At 41.6% G+C, this 15126-nt stretch overlaps 1 non-coding gene across 1 annotated transcript; it reads left to right on the top strand.

The window, feature by feature from the left end:
• Positions 1-140: 140 nt before the first annotated feature.
• On the top strand, positions 141-304 carry LOC142428477 (U1 spliceosomal RNA). The gene has a single exon (XR_012780374.1). It is a non-coding gene; the product is annotated as a U1 spliceosomal RNA (small nuclear RNA).
• The last annotated feature ends 14822 nt before the right edge of the window (positions 305-15126 follow it).

The following is a 15126-nucleotide window of genomic DNA, read 5'->3' on the forward strand; positions in this document are numbered from 1 at the left end:
CATTCCCACACCTGGAGGAGCTTTGGTGACATGGTGGTTGAAGTGCTTGGCTGCCAAACAGAAATCTGGTGGTTTGAATCCACCAGCCAGTCTGCTGAAGATAAATATGCTCGTTTTGTTCCGTATAAACCATTACAGCCATACTTACCTGGCAGGGGGGACACCATGATCACGAAGGTGGTTTTCCCAGGGCGAGGCTCACCCCTTGCACTCCGGATGTGCTGACCCCTGCGATTTCCCCAAATGTGGGAAACTCAGCTGCATAATTTATGGTAGCGGGAGACTGCGTTTGCGCTCTCCCCTTTTAAAAATATTAATTAAAACAACAACAATAACAAACATTACAGCCTTGGAAACCTCCTGGGCAGGGCTGAATTAAGCAAAGTGCAGACACTGAACCCTGATACTCTGGGGTGCCACCAACTTTTTAGTGGCTGTGGATAACTAGGGTTTTTATTGTACAACACATCTTCTGCAAAAGAATTGGCCACGTATTCTTTAACCAGTAAAGAGAGTTGGTGCACTTAACAGCCTCAGCAATCAACGTCAAATTCTGTTGATCTCCCAACATGGCTCGTATCTCAATTTTGATGCTTTTTGGTGGGGGAAGGAGGATGGGGAAGAGAGGGAGAGGTAACAAAGTTAATATGAAATCAAAAGGTGATATAGAGATGAACTGGATTAATGGCTTCTTGGGGGTGTGGTGGGGAGGTTGGGAGGAAGTGGGGAGCTAATAACAATGAGGACAAGAAAGAAAATGTTCTGAAATTGATTGTGGTGATGATTGTACAACTCTTCTTGGGGCGATTCAACTAGTGAATGCGCGACATGTGGATGACATCCCAATAAAACTGCCGAAAAGATGAAAAGGGTGTTGTTAAAGGAAATGAATGATCAAAAATCAAATGAGTGTTGGGTTGCTAACTTCAAATTCAGCAGTTGAACAACCAGCTGCCACTCTGCAGGAGAAAGGGGAGGCTGTCTGCTCTTATAACGCTTTAGCCTCGGCGGCAACTATGTGGGGGTCACGGTGCATCAGAAATAACTCAGTGGCTGTGGGGATTTGTTTTTGTTTTAGTGTAAGGGTGGGCTCCAAGCCCGTTTACTAATTGAGAAGCTACACGCACACCAAGTGAAGGTAAATGCGGTTAAACAATGATTGCCAGCATAGAGCTGAGTCAATTGCTTCTAAGGCAGGGCAGCTTTACATCACATTAGAGGGCAGGTGGGCATTGGTTGCATGCGCATATACCGAGGGCAGCCTGAACTTTATTTTAGGGAGGGCTTTCATCTCTACTGTGTTTTAATTAAAACTATTTCTTTCTGACCTTTGCTTTTTTCCAGTTCTTCAATGAGTTCATCACATTTAAGCTACTGAACAATACCTCATTCATAATAAGGATAATTAATCGACTCTTTCTTGAATCACTGTTGAATACTAAGGGTTAAGTGAAGTGTCAATAGTTCCCAGACACCAGGTGCTGTGTGTGAGAAAGATAAGCTTGCGGCTCCTGTGAAGATTTACATCCACATAAACCCAAGGGGGCAGGTGCACTCTGTCCTCGGAGGCCCCATGAATAGGACCCAATTTGATGGCAGTGAGGAAGCCTGGACACTGAGAGTCCTCTCCATTCGCTCGCTCTCTTGTATAGTTCACTTCCCGGAGTTGCATGGTGGTTATGAGCTGCGGTCTGTCTGGGGGCAAGACGGGGCTTTTTTACTCCTGCAAACAGTTACCGTCTCAGACACTACCAGGGGCAGTTCTACCCTGTTCTAGAGGGTCCCGATGAGTCAGTACTGACTCCATGGCAGTGAGTAGATCCAGTTAGTTGCCCCTCCCTCTATTCTTCCAAGCCCCATTCTAAATACTCTCCTAACTACGAAACAGCAATCGCACTGTGGCTCACAGCTATTTCAGCAGTGCCTGTTACTCTGCCCATTGTGTTTTGTCAGGATTGTTAGTTCTTTGAGAGCAGAAGCCACATCATCTTCATGATAGGCCCAGCCGTTGGTGTCTAGCACATATTAGATGATCAGTAAATATTTATGGAACCTACTGAAACCTCCTGAAAGGAGCTAAGAAGTGAAACATGAGTATAATGTCCACATTAGGGGATGATATTTGGAATGTCTACTATGGATGCCTGACTAATAGGCCTGGCCAGAAAATGTTTGTGATGCATGCGTGTGTGTGGTTGTGTGCATGTGTGCTGGAGCATGTACTTGTATTTTGACCAGCATTACTGGAGCCAGGAGAAGGACAAAGACAACAGATGGTGTGTGGGAGTCAGTCTTATAGAAAGCCCTCGCATATACATGCTGTGCATGGGGCTGGGTGTGGCAAGAGGGAGATCAGCAGGGCCCCGTTGGTGATGTTAGGAGGCTGCGCGAGAACAGAGAGCTCATTATATTGGGTGTGGGGAGCAGGGAGAGGGTTGTCCTTCTCCTTGACCCTAAAGAAGGAGCTGTGTGTGGTTCTATTCCATGGAAGTCAAGTCAGGAGTGTTATCATAGGCATTAGGATTGAGTCTTGAGATTCTCCTGGTTAGGCCAGTTAGGTGCACCAATAGCTGCCTCAGTCTTAGGTGATGAGGGAGGAGCCTTGGCAGGTTTGGGGGAGGGCAGTGGCTCCCTCTAATAACAGCGAGGACAAGCTTCATTGCCTTTAGGCGATCAAATCTACAGAGTCATAAAGCCTAGCAGCACAGAGTACACAGCCCATCCTGAAAGAACTGTCGGCTCCAAGAGTGCCAACCACAGGCGCAACACCCTGTAGGGCGAGAGAGTGAATCAGTGTCTAACTGAGCTGTTACCTACTGAGTCCTCATTGTGAGTCAATCTATGAGGAGGCCGGACCCCCAGGCTCAACAACTCATTCTTTCAGCTTGCTGGATGACAGCTAAAAACTGTTCATGATTTCCCCCTTAGTGTATATACTACTATATTCACGAGTATGGATGCCAACTTGAGAGTTAGATCCAAGCAAAACCCTTTTTCTGCAATACAGGATTGCTATAAATCATAGAAGCATGTATGAAATAAAAATATCGAAATGTGAAGAAGTCATTCTTCACATGACTTCCATATAGGTTCATATGCATCTGAGGGGGTGTCTTCTTTCTTCGACCCCTGCCCTGAAGAATTCCAATCTACCCTGCACCAGAACAGCAGCTTTTGCATCAAGGGACACACAAAGTGTGTGTTTCAAATGTTCTTTGAGCTTTGGGAAGAAAAGAAGTAAGGCAGGGGCAAGATTCAGGCTGTAGGGTGGATAGAGTAAGGTTTTCCAACGAAATTCTCATAGGACAGTCTGGCTACATTTGAAGAATGAGCAGGTGCATCACCCTGATTGAGGAGGGAAAAAATCATCAGTAGTTTTCCTGTTCCCTCTCTCTTTCTCTCAATGAAAGTTTCAATTTTTTTAAGATGCCTGCCTAATAAACCCATGTGATTGTCCCTTGTCCTTCACAAATAAATGATCAAGACTGCTCCTTCGTAACCCCACCACATAGTCACCAGAGCTTCTGAGTTGAATTCTTTGCTTTGAATTTCCTGGGCCCAGCAGAGTCCCTCAGCGGCCACTCTTTTGCTTGGATTATTTTGGAAGGCACTATAACAGACTAAGACAAGTATATACTTGAGATCATTGGGCTGCAGCCATCCACTGATCTCACAGCTATTTAAACACATTTTATTTGGAATGAACTCTTGCATGTATGATCCGCAATGCTGGTATTTGCAGCACATATATATGTAGAAATATCCTCTGTCAAGCACAGGTATTTATGGATATAGTTCCCTTTCCCTTCCCTTTCCATACCTGTTCAGCATCTATCTTGCTACATACATACTTACAAATTATTACTGCTGTTATTGTAGGGTTGTGTATGTAATAGTGTTGACCTTTGTTGTCTTTAACTTTTGTGCTCATCCTATTACCTTCCTTTGTCATTGGTCATGCTGTGCTGACTTCCCCCCTAGGATATAATGCCCTTTCCATTCCCATTAATACCTGTCTACTGACAAGTGAGTCATTTACTCTCCCTTCCCCTTCCATCCCAGGTAACCATCAACAAATAACTCTTTCTGTGTGTAAAACATTGGTTGACTTTTTATGATAGTGGTCTTGTCTTAGGCTAGGTTCTCTATAGAAGCAAAGCTGGTGGTGTTTGTATATGTATGTGTATGGAGACATTTATATGAAACAATGGCTCACACAGTGACAGAAGAGGGCAAGCCCAAGTCTGAGCCGGGTACAAGTCTATGTGTCCGCTGTTAGGGTGGAGGCTTCTGATGAACCTAATATTGGCAGGAAGACCACACACTGGTGTCTACAGAGGTGACCAAATTCAAGATCAGCCTGTCAAGGCTGGCTGATGTTGACTCCCATGATCACTTTGGTGGACCATCCACTTAAGTTCAGACAACTGGAAGTTGATGCAGGATCCAGACCCAGCAAAAAGCAAGCTTTTTCATAATAACTACTTATATTGGAAGCAGATCAATTCTCTGCACACACATCCTTTCAAGGATTGCATTCGGGCTTTGATTTGAGTAAAGATGCTACGTCCCACATTAATTTTCTACAACCGATCGGCTGCTCAAAACAGATCCCATTGTGGAAGCGATTGCACTGTGTTAAATCACACCACGGCATTACTAAATCTGAACCAGAAAACCACTGAGAATCCTGGCCCAGTCACGATGCACAAAACCAAACTGCCTCTTATAATATTTGACCTTTTATGATTGACTAATTTCACTCAGCATCATGTCCATCAAGCTCATCCATGTTATGAGGTATTTCTTAAATTCCTTGTTATTTGTTAAGGTTGTATAATAGTCCCTTCAGTTTACGTACCAGAATATGTTTATCTATTCATCTGTTCATAGACACGGGTTATTTCTGTCTTTGAGCTTTTGGGAATTCTGATGAAATGAGCTTGTCATGGCATATATCTATTTATGCCATGCCTATTTATGTCAGATAGTGGGATTGCTGGATCCTGTGGTATTTCTGTTTCCGACTTAAAAAATTTATTTTAAAGAGTGGTTGTACTATTTTATATCAGCAACGGATTCAGGTTCTAGCCTCTTCACAACCTTACCAGCAATTGCTGTTTTCTGTTTTGTTGAACTTTGCTATTAATGCTGGAGTGAGATGATATCTCATTGTTGCTTTGATGTTCATCTCTCCAATGTGTCTAATAATGAAGGACGTTTCTTCAGATGTTTGCTGGCTACCTGGATTTTGTAGCTTTTGTAACTTCTTTGGCGAACTGTCTGTTATGTCCTCTGCTCATTTTTAAATTGAGTTCTTTGTCTGTATGTTATTAGGTGTTGGCATTTTCTACACATTTTAGAGATTAGTCCCTTGTCTGAGGTGTCATTGCCAGAAACATTTTTTCCAGGCTGTGTCTTGCTTTTTCTTTTTGTAAATTTTTTGTTTTTTGCTTTATCATCTACAGGAGTACCTAAAATTTAGAAGGTGCCAGTCATCGAGTTTATTTTCTTTCGATATATTTTAGTTATATTTAGGCTATTTATTATGTCCCCTAAGTTTACTCTTATTTTTTCACTGATGATCTTTTAGTTTTAGGATTTACATTTTGGTACCTAATCCATCTTGAGCTCATTTTTGTACGTGGTGTGAGGTATGAATCCCGCTCTTTTTATGGAAAATGGATATTCAGTTTTTCCAGCACCACTTATTAAAGACACGATCTCTTTTCCTTTTAGTGGGTTTGCACTCTTTGCCAAGGATCAGTTATCTATAGGTGGGAGGATTTACTTCTGGGTCTGAATTATATTTCTTTGGTACCTGTATCTGTCATTGTGCCAGCGTCAGGGTGTTTTGACTTTGTAGCTATGTTTGTAGTAGGTTTTGAGATTGGGAAGTGTGAGGCTTCCCACTGATTTTCTTCACTAATAGAATGTTTTAGTATGTTTTACATATCCAGGGTCTCTTTTCTTTCCATATAAAGTTGGTGATTATTATTGTTATTTTTCTTTTAGAGCCTCTTTAAAGAATGATAATGGAATCTGTATTGGGATTGCATTGTATAAGTAGAGCTCTTGGATATCTTCACAATGTAAGATCTTCCTATCCTTGAGCATGAGATGGTTGTCATTGATGTAGGTCTTTTTTTGGCTTTTTGTAGTAGTGTTTTGTAGTAGTGTGTTTTGTAGAATTCTTTGTGTAGATTTTTGCATATCTAGCTAGATTTATTTCAATTTTTTGGTTGGTTATTGTAAATGATATTCTTTTCCTTATTCTCTTTTAAGAATTCTCTCTGTTGCTGTGAAGGAATTTGACTGATTTTGTATGTTGCACCCTGCTATTTTGCTGACCACATAGGACAAAGTAGAATATTTGAGACTGTAAATCTTTATGGAAACAGTCTCATCTTTCTCTCATGGAGTAGCTGGTTTGACCTGCTAACCTTGAGGTTAACAGCCCAATGCCTAAACCACAACCATTCCCTTAATAGCCCAAATCTTGTCATCTAGCCATCCAGCAAAGAAGATCAACCCTTGCAGAGGTGGCCAACCATGACCATGATCATACTATCTGCAGCTTTGTAAATATCAACCAATCCAAAACACTCCCAATGTACCCAGTGTACTTGAGGTTTCAACCTCAATAACCTCTGAAATTCTGTGGCTTCTTGGAACATGTTTCCCAAATCTCCTTGACTCTGTGTTTTCCAATTTTGCAAAAACACTTTGTTGATATAATATGCTCATTGTTTCCTACTTCGAAACAGAGTTATACTCCTTTGCACTTTCTATTCCTTTTACCTGGAAGACTGATTTCCAGTTGACAAGACTTACTTTCTCACTCTTGAAATTTTTCCCCAAATGCTTCCTTATCAATTTTCCCTACCCACTCATTTAAAAACTGTAATTACCTCACCCACTTCCTGTTACTATTCCCTGCATTACTTCTTGACATTTTTTTCTTAGAATCTAAATGACTCTGTGCTTACTCATTTATTATCTAGTGTCGTTCGTTCACTAGACTGCAAACTTGATGGGAGCTGGGATTTTTTTTTCCTGCTGACTGTGCAGTACCTAAAACTGCCCGATTCTCTGTTAGCATTCCACACCTGTTAGTTGGATGGATACATGAATGGATAAGTACATTCCAAATAATTTTGGAGAGTAGTTTTATATCTCTATTGTGAAAACTTTAAGACTAAGAGGACATTTGATTTCTGGAAGCTTTGGAGGAAAAACTACCAAGCTGAGGTTAAAGGTGAAGTGCAGAGACCACGCTGCCTCTGAACCAAATTAACCTCGCCATTTTATCAAGGATGTGCCGCCGTACTACGCCTCCTTGAACAGGGAGGGGTTGAAGGGGTTTAGGGGCAAACAGGGAACTTCTCTGCATTCTTTTCTTCTAAGGCTTCTTGTCTTGCAGGAGGAACCAAGCAAGAAAGCTAGCCATATAGACCATCCCCTTTTTCTCTCTCCCCTGTATCCCCTGTAATGGAAGGGAAAGCCTTAGTCGCTGAAGTATGACCCTTGGGGATTTGGTTTATTTACCCAACTACATTTTCTGCCATTCCCCGCCCCCACCACCTAGAACAAATGTATGGCTTGGATCTCATCGTAGGATTTGTTTATGGGACTCCATGGAAAGATAAGGGAAATAGCAATGAGCAAGAAAGACAGGAGGGGAGCATTGGGCTGCTAGTAGCAGCCAGGACTGGAATCCGTCATCAGCATGACAGGGCTTGCAGGGCTGAACAGGCAGGCTCAGGAGTGTTTACTGAGAGTGTCAGGAGAAACTGCAGTGCTGACCAAATGTGACTAATGAGCCCAGAGAGATACAGAGGAAAAAAACGATCAAAAAATGCTCTCAGATAGAAAATATCACTGGTTTCTCAGCAGTTGTTTCATTCATTGAACATAGATAAGTGATATTGTTACTCATATTGAAACATAAAATAAAAGCAATGCTATTGAGAGTAAACCTGGAAGTAAAATCTAGGGTTTAAAGATGCTTTCAAAATGATTTAGAATGCTGGCTATGTGTACTTTAGTAGAGAGATGCAGAATCTCCACAACAACAACAACAAAACCATCAAGGAGGCACGGCGACGCAATCACCTCCTTTAATGCACTTTTCCACGTTAGTCTTTGGTTGGCTGTGTTTGTTTCAGTACTATGCCACGCCACCTAATAAGTTTTTTTGTGGTAATAAAACTCTTGACAGTTGAGAATGATTTCTTTGTCCAATGATTAGAGGCCACCCAAGGTTATGAGACAATATTGCTCCCCTGTTGGCTTCTCTCTCTCTGCCCGGAAACGGAACAGCATTCCAGCCCCAGCTGCATTCTGCTATCACCGCCCGGAAGGACTGTGCTGGTAACCACAGGGCTGTTGGTTGGAAGCCAGCGGCTTCTCTGCAGGAGAAAGCTGACCGCCTTGGGAAGGTGAGGGCCAGTTCTACTCTGGCCTCAGCGTCAAATGGACTCTGAGTTTGTTTAAGACCATTCCTGCCAAAGGTCAAGGAAAGGGTTACACACAGAAAGCATTATTCTTTGGCAATTTACCAGGACTGAGAGGGGAGGGGAGGGAGGGGAGGGGAGAGTAAATCAGGAACTAAACGGTACTCATGTATTAGATAAATAATTAGAAAAACAGACTCCATGGACAGATTTGGTGGGTCACAGGGAGGTGACAACAGTGAGCACAAGGAAAAGGAATTGTCCTAAAATTGATTGTGGCGATGATTACACAACTCTTCAATATTATTGCATTATTGAAATGTAGGATAGGTGAGTTATATGTCAATAAAACCATTTTTAAAAAGATTCAGTGAAACTCTTTTTTTTTTTTTTTTTGTATTTCCTGCAGTGAAGGCTTACAGAATCTCTGAGCTTTTCCCTGGGCGGGTGGGAGCTTGTGGATGGGGCTGCAGTGCCCTCTAGAAGAAATATTGGGGACCACTGCTTTAGAGGAGACTTGTAGGAGCCCTGATAATACCATTAGTCTTGAATTCCCAAATGAGGTATTATTAATGGAAAATTAGTAATTTACCAAATGGGACTCACGAGCCTGAGGAGACGCACAGTCTTGTGGATTGGGACGTGCCCTGGTGGTACAAAGGTTAAGTATTAGGCTGTCAACTAGAAGGCTGTTCCTTGGTACCACCAGTGGGTTTGCACGAGATAAGACCTCCAGCAAAGAGATTTCAATTTAGGAAATCCTATAGGGCGGGAAATTACTTCTGTGTAGTAACTTTGCATCTCTCACAAAAGTAATTGGCAACACCATAATATGCTAAATAATAATGTAGTCAAATCAGTCACCTCTATGCATCCTAGGGATTTGGAGGGTTCAAGCAATTTTCAGATAATATAGAACACTAACATGTATCTAGTAGCTGAGCTTCAAGGAAAATGGTTATTAAGCTGCTTTGCTTAAATTGGTCAGACTCCACCCCTCTCTTTGGGGGACATAATGTTGTTAGTTTCATCACCTCTTCTGTTTCTCAAAGTCGAGGTTTCTCTTAGAAATATCTTCAAACATTAATCAAACAATTTAAGACTTTGATACAAAGAATTCGGCCAGGATTCCCAACAATCGGAGAACATCCATGATTTTAAAAAAACCATGAATATTAAAAAAGTTCATGATCATCACAATATGCCCTGGAATCTGGCTTCTTGACTTAATTTGCTAGTCACTTATCTGCTGCTCATCACAACCTCCCCCTTACCTTTTTTTTCTCAGGTTGACCTTTGTTAACTTTTATTGAAACAATATTTGAATGATATCATACCTTTGACAAGCGTTACACCCATTTCATGCAGAATCAGCTAGGCTAAAGGTAAGTCAGTCAACAAAGACTGCTTGTGACTAATTCTCCTGTGGGTAGGAAAGAGGAAGAAAGCATATCATTGTATGTCTTTCTTAACGTTAGGATTAGAGCATTCGTCTGAAGTCACCAGCACATTTGATGACAAATCAACACCTTCAGCAGAGCAGAATTACAGGGAAGGCTTAGAATAGAATAAAGTAAAATCCACAGGAAGCTCATGGGACAAGTGACTCGAGTTCATTAAAGTGGTGTGGTGAGTTTCATCTGACTCTGCAGGACAATCCTGCTTTATCTCTGAATTTTAAATCATTGGGATCTCAAATCCACCGCTTATGGTTCATTGTTCTTCATATTCAGAATTTTACTTGAAAAGATGAATAAACAATCTCCAAACAGACAACAGGTTCAGAGGAAGATTCTGACAACTAAATTTTCAGGAATAAAGAGATGATGAGGCTTTTATGGATTTTTAAAATTTACTTGTACTTTTTAGAGACTAGATGCACTACATCCATTGTTCAGAATGAGAGACCCAAGGCACATGCTCTATTCATCTCATGGGAGATTCTATGGGGACATGTACCAAATATGGGACTGGAGGGGTATTGGAAAGTGTCCTATACATATTCCACTTCCTGATTTAAGGTGAAATGATACGTGAGATTTCACTTTTGTTAATAAGCATTAGAGGCACAGGCTCATAGGAGGTGCCACAAAGTGCTTTCTGTCGTTTATACCTTTCTGTTAGATCATTAATCAACAATTAGATACTTATCAACTAGTTATGGCTCAGATTTTCTGAGAAAGGAGGAGGCTATGGATATGAAAACACTGGCCATATTGTCTGCGAGAACGAAAGAAAAACAAGGCAAAGTCAACTTTCACTTTCTACTGAGGCCGTTTTGCAAATAAGACCCTTTTCCACTTGATGGGTAACGGGACCTCATACGTCACATAGGGACTCAGTCTAAAAGCCTGGCCAGTCTTCCTGCACTGAATCACTATTCTACCGGCATTTCATACCCTAACACTGCATCATATTAACCCAGGGTGGTGGTGGTGGATCAGCATCGCTGGTGGCACAGAGGGTAAACCCCTTGGCTGCTAGCTGTAAGGCTGGTGGTTAGAATCCCCGCCGAGGTGGGGCAGGGGTGGGGCTTGACGGGGGAGGTGGGGCAGTCTATTTTGTGTAGGTCTGCAGCTTTGTAAGCTCTATGGGGCCGTTCTACTCTGTCTTATAGGGTGACTGTGAGCCAGAATCAGGTTGGCTTTGAGACCGGTTGATTGGTAGCTTCATTAATTTTATGTTAATGGTCAAGTCATTCCCCCTCCCCCCCAGTGTCTGGCTATCCTAATCTACTTGGTAGACATAATAAGAAGTTTTAGGGAATAAAACCTCCCACTCTGACCAGCAGAGTACAAATGTGCTGGATCCTATTCACAGTATCCTGGCACACTGAAGTGATGCGCAGAGTGATACAAATCTTCCATTGGGGAGCCTAGATTACTGTTCCATGGAAAAGCTCCTGAAAAAGAGCCACCTGGTAATTTTGATCAATGTAGGTTTACAAAACGCAGTTGATATAAGTTGTTTTATCTATATTTCCCTGAGTGTTCATGGGAATTTGCAATATAGAGTAGACTTGCTAAGACAGGCTTGTGGCCAAGGCAAACGATAAGGGGAATGATGTTTTAGGGCAGCAGTTTGGAGCCACAGCAAGACCACCAAGTGAATTCCTAGCTGTCACTGATCAACATGTTAATTCTTAGCCTTAGTTTGACCACTTATAGAAAGAAGACTCTGGATCAGTTCAAACAACTATTTTAGAGTCTTCAGTGTCAGTATTTAATTATTTTTTAGTTGATTTCATTTGAAGGTTTAAAATATAATAAAAATAATTTCAAAAGCAATCTTTATGAACATATACTATCTATATGTATGTATATTTTACAGAACCAAGGGATGTAGAAGTTATTATTATCTCAATAATAATCCAGAGAGGTACCTACAGATTAGGTCATTTTCCCCAAGACAGCTAGTAAGTGGTGAAATTGGCATCTGAACTCATACAGCTTGCTTCTAAAGTGTGAACTCTTAGCAATGAATTTAAAATACACACCTGGGAAAACAAATCAAACAGCCAACTTTTCAAGGTTAATTTTGATCGTGGAAAAGTGCAGGGTTTTTTTTGAAACTTAATTAATCAGTAAATGAGCTTTCATTAGATCCTCAAAGAGTACTTTTGGTGTTCTGCAGCGTTGGTAGGATTTCATTGCTCAGGGTTGCAAGACTCATCTACCCCATGATTCAAAAACATCTCTTGACTTGCCTTTTTACTGACGAGACCTCCTTTTCTAGCCAGAGTTGGCTCAGGTAGCACTAGCATGCGCAGGCTTGTTCCACAGGCCCGCTGAGAGAGAGAGAGAGAGAGAGAGAGAGAGAGAGAGAGAGAGAGAGAGAGAGAGAGAGAGAGAGAGAGAGAGAGAGAGAAAGAGAAAGAGAGAGAGAGAGAGAGCCTTTGTTCTATAGGACCTGGCAGAGCCTTTGTTCCACACACTTGGAGGGCTTCACCTTGGCAGAATGTACTTTGCTGTTGGATTGCTCTTTTTGTGGCTTTTTGAAAGGATATTCACGGAATAGCATGGATCAGGACAAAGTAAAAGTCTTAAGAACGTGTAAAGAGAGAGTAGCAATTTTGGAACTTATCTTTGATATCAGATTCCAACTCATAGTTACCCTGTCACATCTTTCTCCCAGAGAGTGACTCCTGGATTTTAACTCCAGACCTTCTGGTGAGAAGCAAAGTCCTTTGTGCCACCAGGGCTCCCAGAACCCAAGGGGGAGTCGCTAAATTTGTGAGGAAACGCCATTATCTTCTAATTTCATTTTTCCATGAAATTTGTGAAGCCTCTTCATATATAAATCAGTTGGATGTAAGCGAAAAAAAGTAACTGAAGTTGATCTCATGTTTTGTGTTTACATACTCATTCTTGGATTAGGAATAATCCTTGTAAGAGTGGACAACCATATCATTATGCCATTTAATAGCTACCAGACTACCCGGCTCTTTACTGCACTATAATTTAGTTCTTTGTAGTTCATTTTGTTACAGAAGAAGAGAAATAATTCCACTGCTTTCTGAGGAACTAACATACATATTCTTGCATTAGGTATGTTTGCCTTCTTGTGTTAGCATCATTTGATTATCTGCGTTCTCACATAAAATTCACTTTTTGTTAACAACGATGAAATAATTACATAGAAAATATCGGCCATGTTCTGAGATATAAAACTGAAAGTACCATGGTCCTTGTACTTCATAGGAATGGAAGTTTAAATTGAGATGACTTTGTTGTAGGTGCTGCTGCTGCTGTTGTTGTTATTGTGTGTATGTGTGTGTGTGTTCCCACCAATAGAAACACCCTCATCTGCTGCATGTGCAGTTTTAAAATCAATGAAAAGATGTGAGGGGTTTTTCCCTTGTACTAAAGTAAGGCTAAATAGGAACTCTAGGCACCCGGTCAGCCTTTCCTACACATCTCTAAAGACACAGTTGGGAAGAGATCCTATGTGTAACCTGGGATCTGCCTGTATCCAGTTAACAGCAGTTTAGCAGCACTACTGGCCATGTGTCCACCTGAAGAGATCCTGAATCCCAGACAAAATCCCAGAACTTCCTTCCCATTGGTGAGGATCCAGAAACTGTACCCCCTATGGGGCAAAAAATACCAAATTACTGATAGAGAGTATATGGCAGTCACTGTCTAATCTGTTTCTCGGGAACTACGAATTTTAAAGTAGTTTAGCTTCTGCTCTATGGTTAAAGAAGCACACATACGTTTGTCACCAAACACTTTTATTATGACCATGTTACATTTAAAAATATCAATATATTGCCCAAACTTATATGATGTCAAATAAAAACTTGTCACACAGCAAGTAAAAAAGTTGAACACGATTTTTCTGATGAACATTTTTTTAATCCTAGTGAAGAAAAAAGGACACATTTTTGCTTTGGATTTCATTTTGCATGGCAAATCAATTTTAGGTTCTTCTGGACGAGATTGGTGTTTTTTATTAAAACATATTTGCTTTCAATTTTTCCCTTCCAGGTGTACCACCTTTCCTCACTCGGCAGGCACACTGGCAAGGCAGCAACATCTCTTTCTCATAAGCTGGATCTTGAGCGGCAATGTGAAAATACTTGGAAGGTTCTGGATTTCCTGTCCAATTTGAATAAGGGTTGCCGTTGTTGTTATGGTGAACTTAACCCCGTGCAGAAACAGATGCAACAAATCAAGGGCCTCTGCTCTCGACCCCAGACCAAGCTTCTACTGGGAAGCAAGGGGCGCCAGCTGTGCTCGTAGTGTGAGCTCAGTTGGCTCATCCATTAAAATCTGGTTCCTTTCACCGCGAGTTGGGCTGTCTTCCTGCAACAACCTTCCTGGTCTGTGGAAGAACTGGGCTCTTCTTGCACTTGGATCCCTTTAGGGGAGTCTTGTGGCCACTAGGACGGAGCCCTTCTGAGTTGATTTTTTTAACGTTTTTTTTCTCATCCAGAAAAAACACAAATGTAGTTTTAAAGTACGGGAAAAAGTGAAAAGGGAAAAAATGGAAATTCCATGTTTTGGACTCAGTGAGAGATCGTGGCACTGGGCCATGACCTCAGCTAAGACAACACTGTGAGCAGACAGGTGCTGCTCGCCGGAGTCGAAGGTGAATGACTAGCTGGAGCAACCACCAGGAAGAACCTGCAGCCCCGCATCGCTGCCCCGGCAGCGTGTGTGAATTTTCGCCAGCTCCGGCTGCCATGCTCAGGAGTGAAATCTCATCTCGGTAATTGCTCATGTTGGAAGAGGTGACGAAGAGGTCAACAACCAGAGGTTAGTGATAAGCTCCTTTCCATATCCATTTTTGACCAGAAAATCATTTCAGCAAATATTTTCCTGGGGGATGCTTCTTACAATGCATATTCACAACTCCTATCATGTGTTGTTCTAACCAGAGCCCCCTTTTGCTTAGGTCCGGGGGGCTGGCGGGAGTCAGGCTTGGCATTTCCACAAAGTCTGTAGACACTGGCATACAGCATCTTCGGGCGTCATAGGTCATTTATCTCTTCTCACCGACAGTTTTCTTTTTAAAAGGAGCTATTTTTAAAGGCTATTAACATTTATGTGACTTGTTTCAGAGAAATATGTAAAAAAGAATTCAATATTTTCTTTGGGATAGATCCATTTAAGGTGATTACAAAAAACCCCATAAAATAATATTCATACTATGTTCAAATTTCCCT

This window comes from Tenrec ecaudatus, chromosome 15 (genome assembly GCF_050624435.1).
Source record: "Tenrec ecaudatus isolate mTenEca1 chromosome 15, mTenEca1.hap1, whole genome shotgun sequence".
In the NCBI taxonomy this organism is placed as follows: domain Eukaryota; kingdom Metazoa; phylum Chordata; class Mammalia; order Afrosoricida; family Tenrecidae; genus Tenrec; species Tenrec ecaudatus.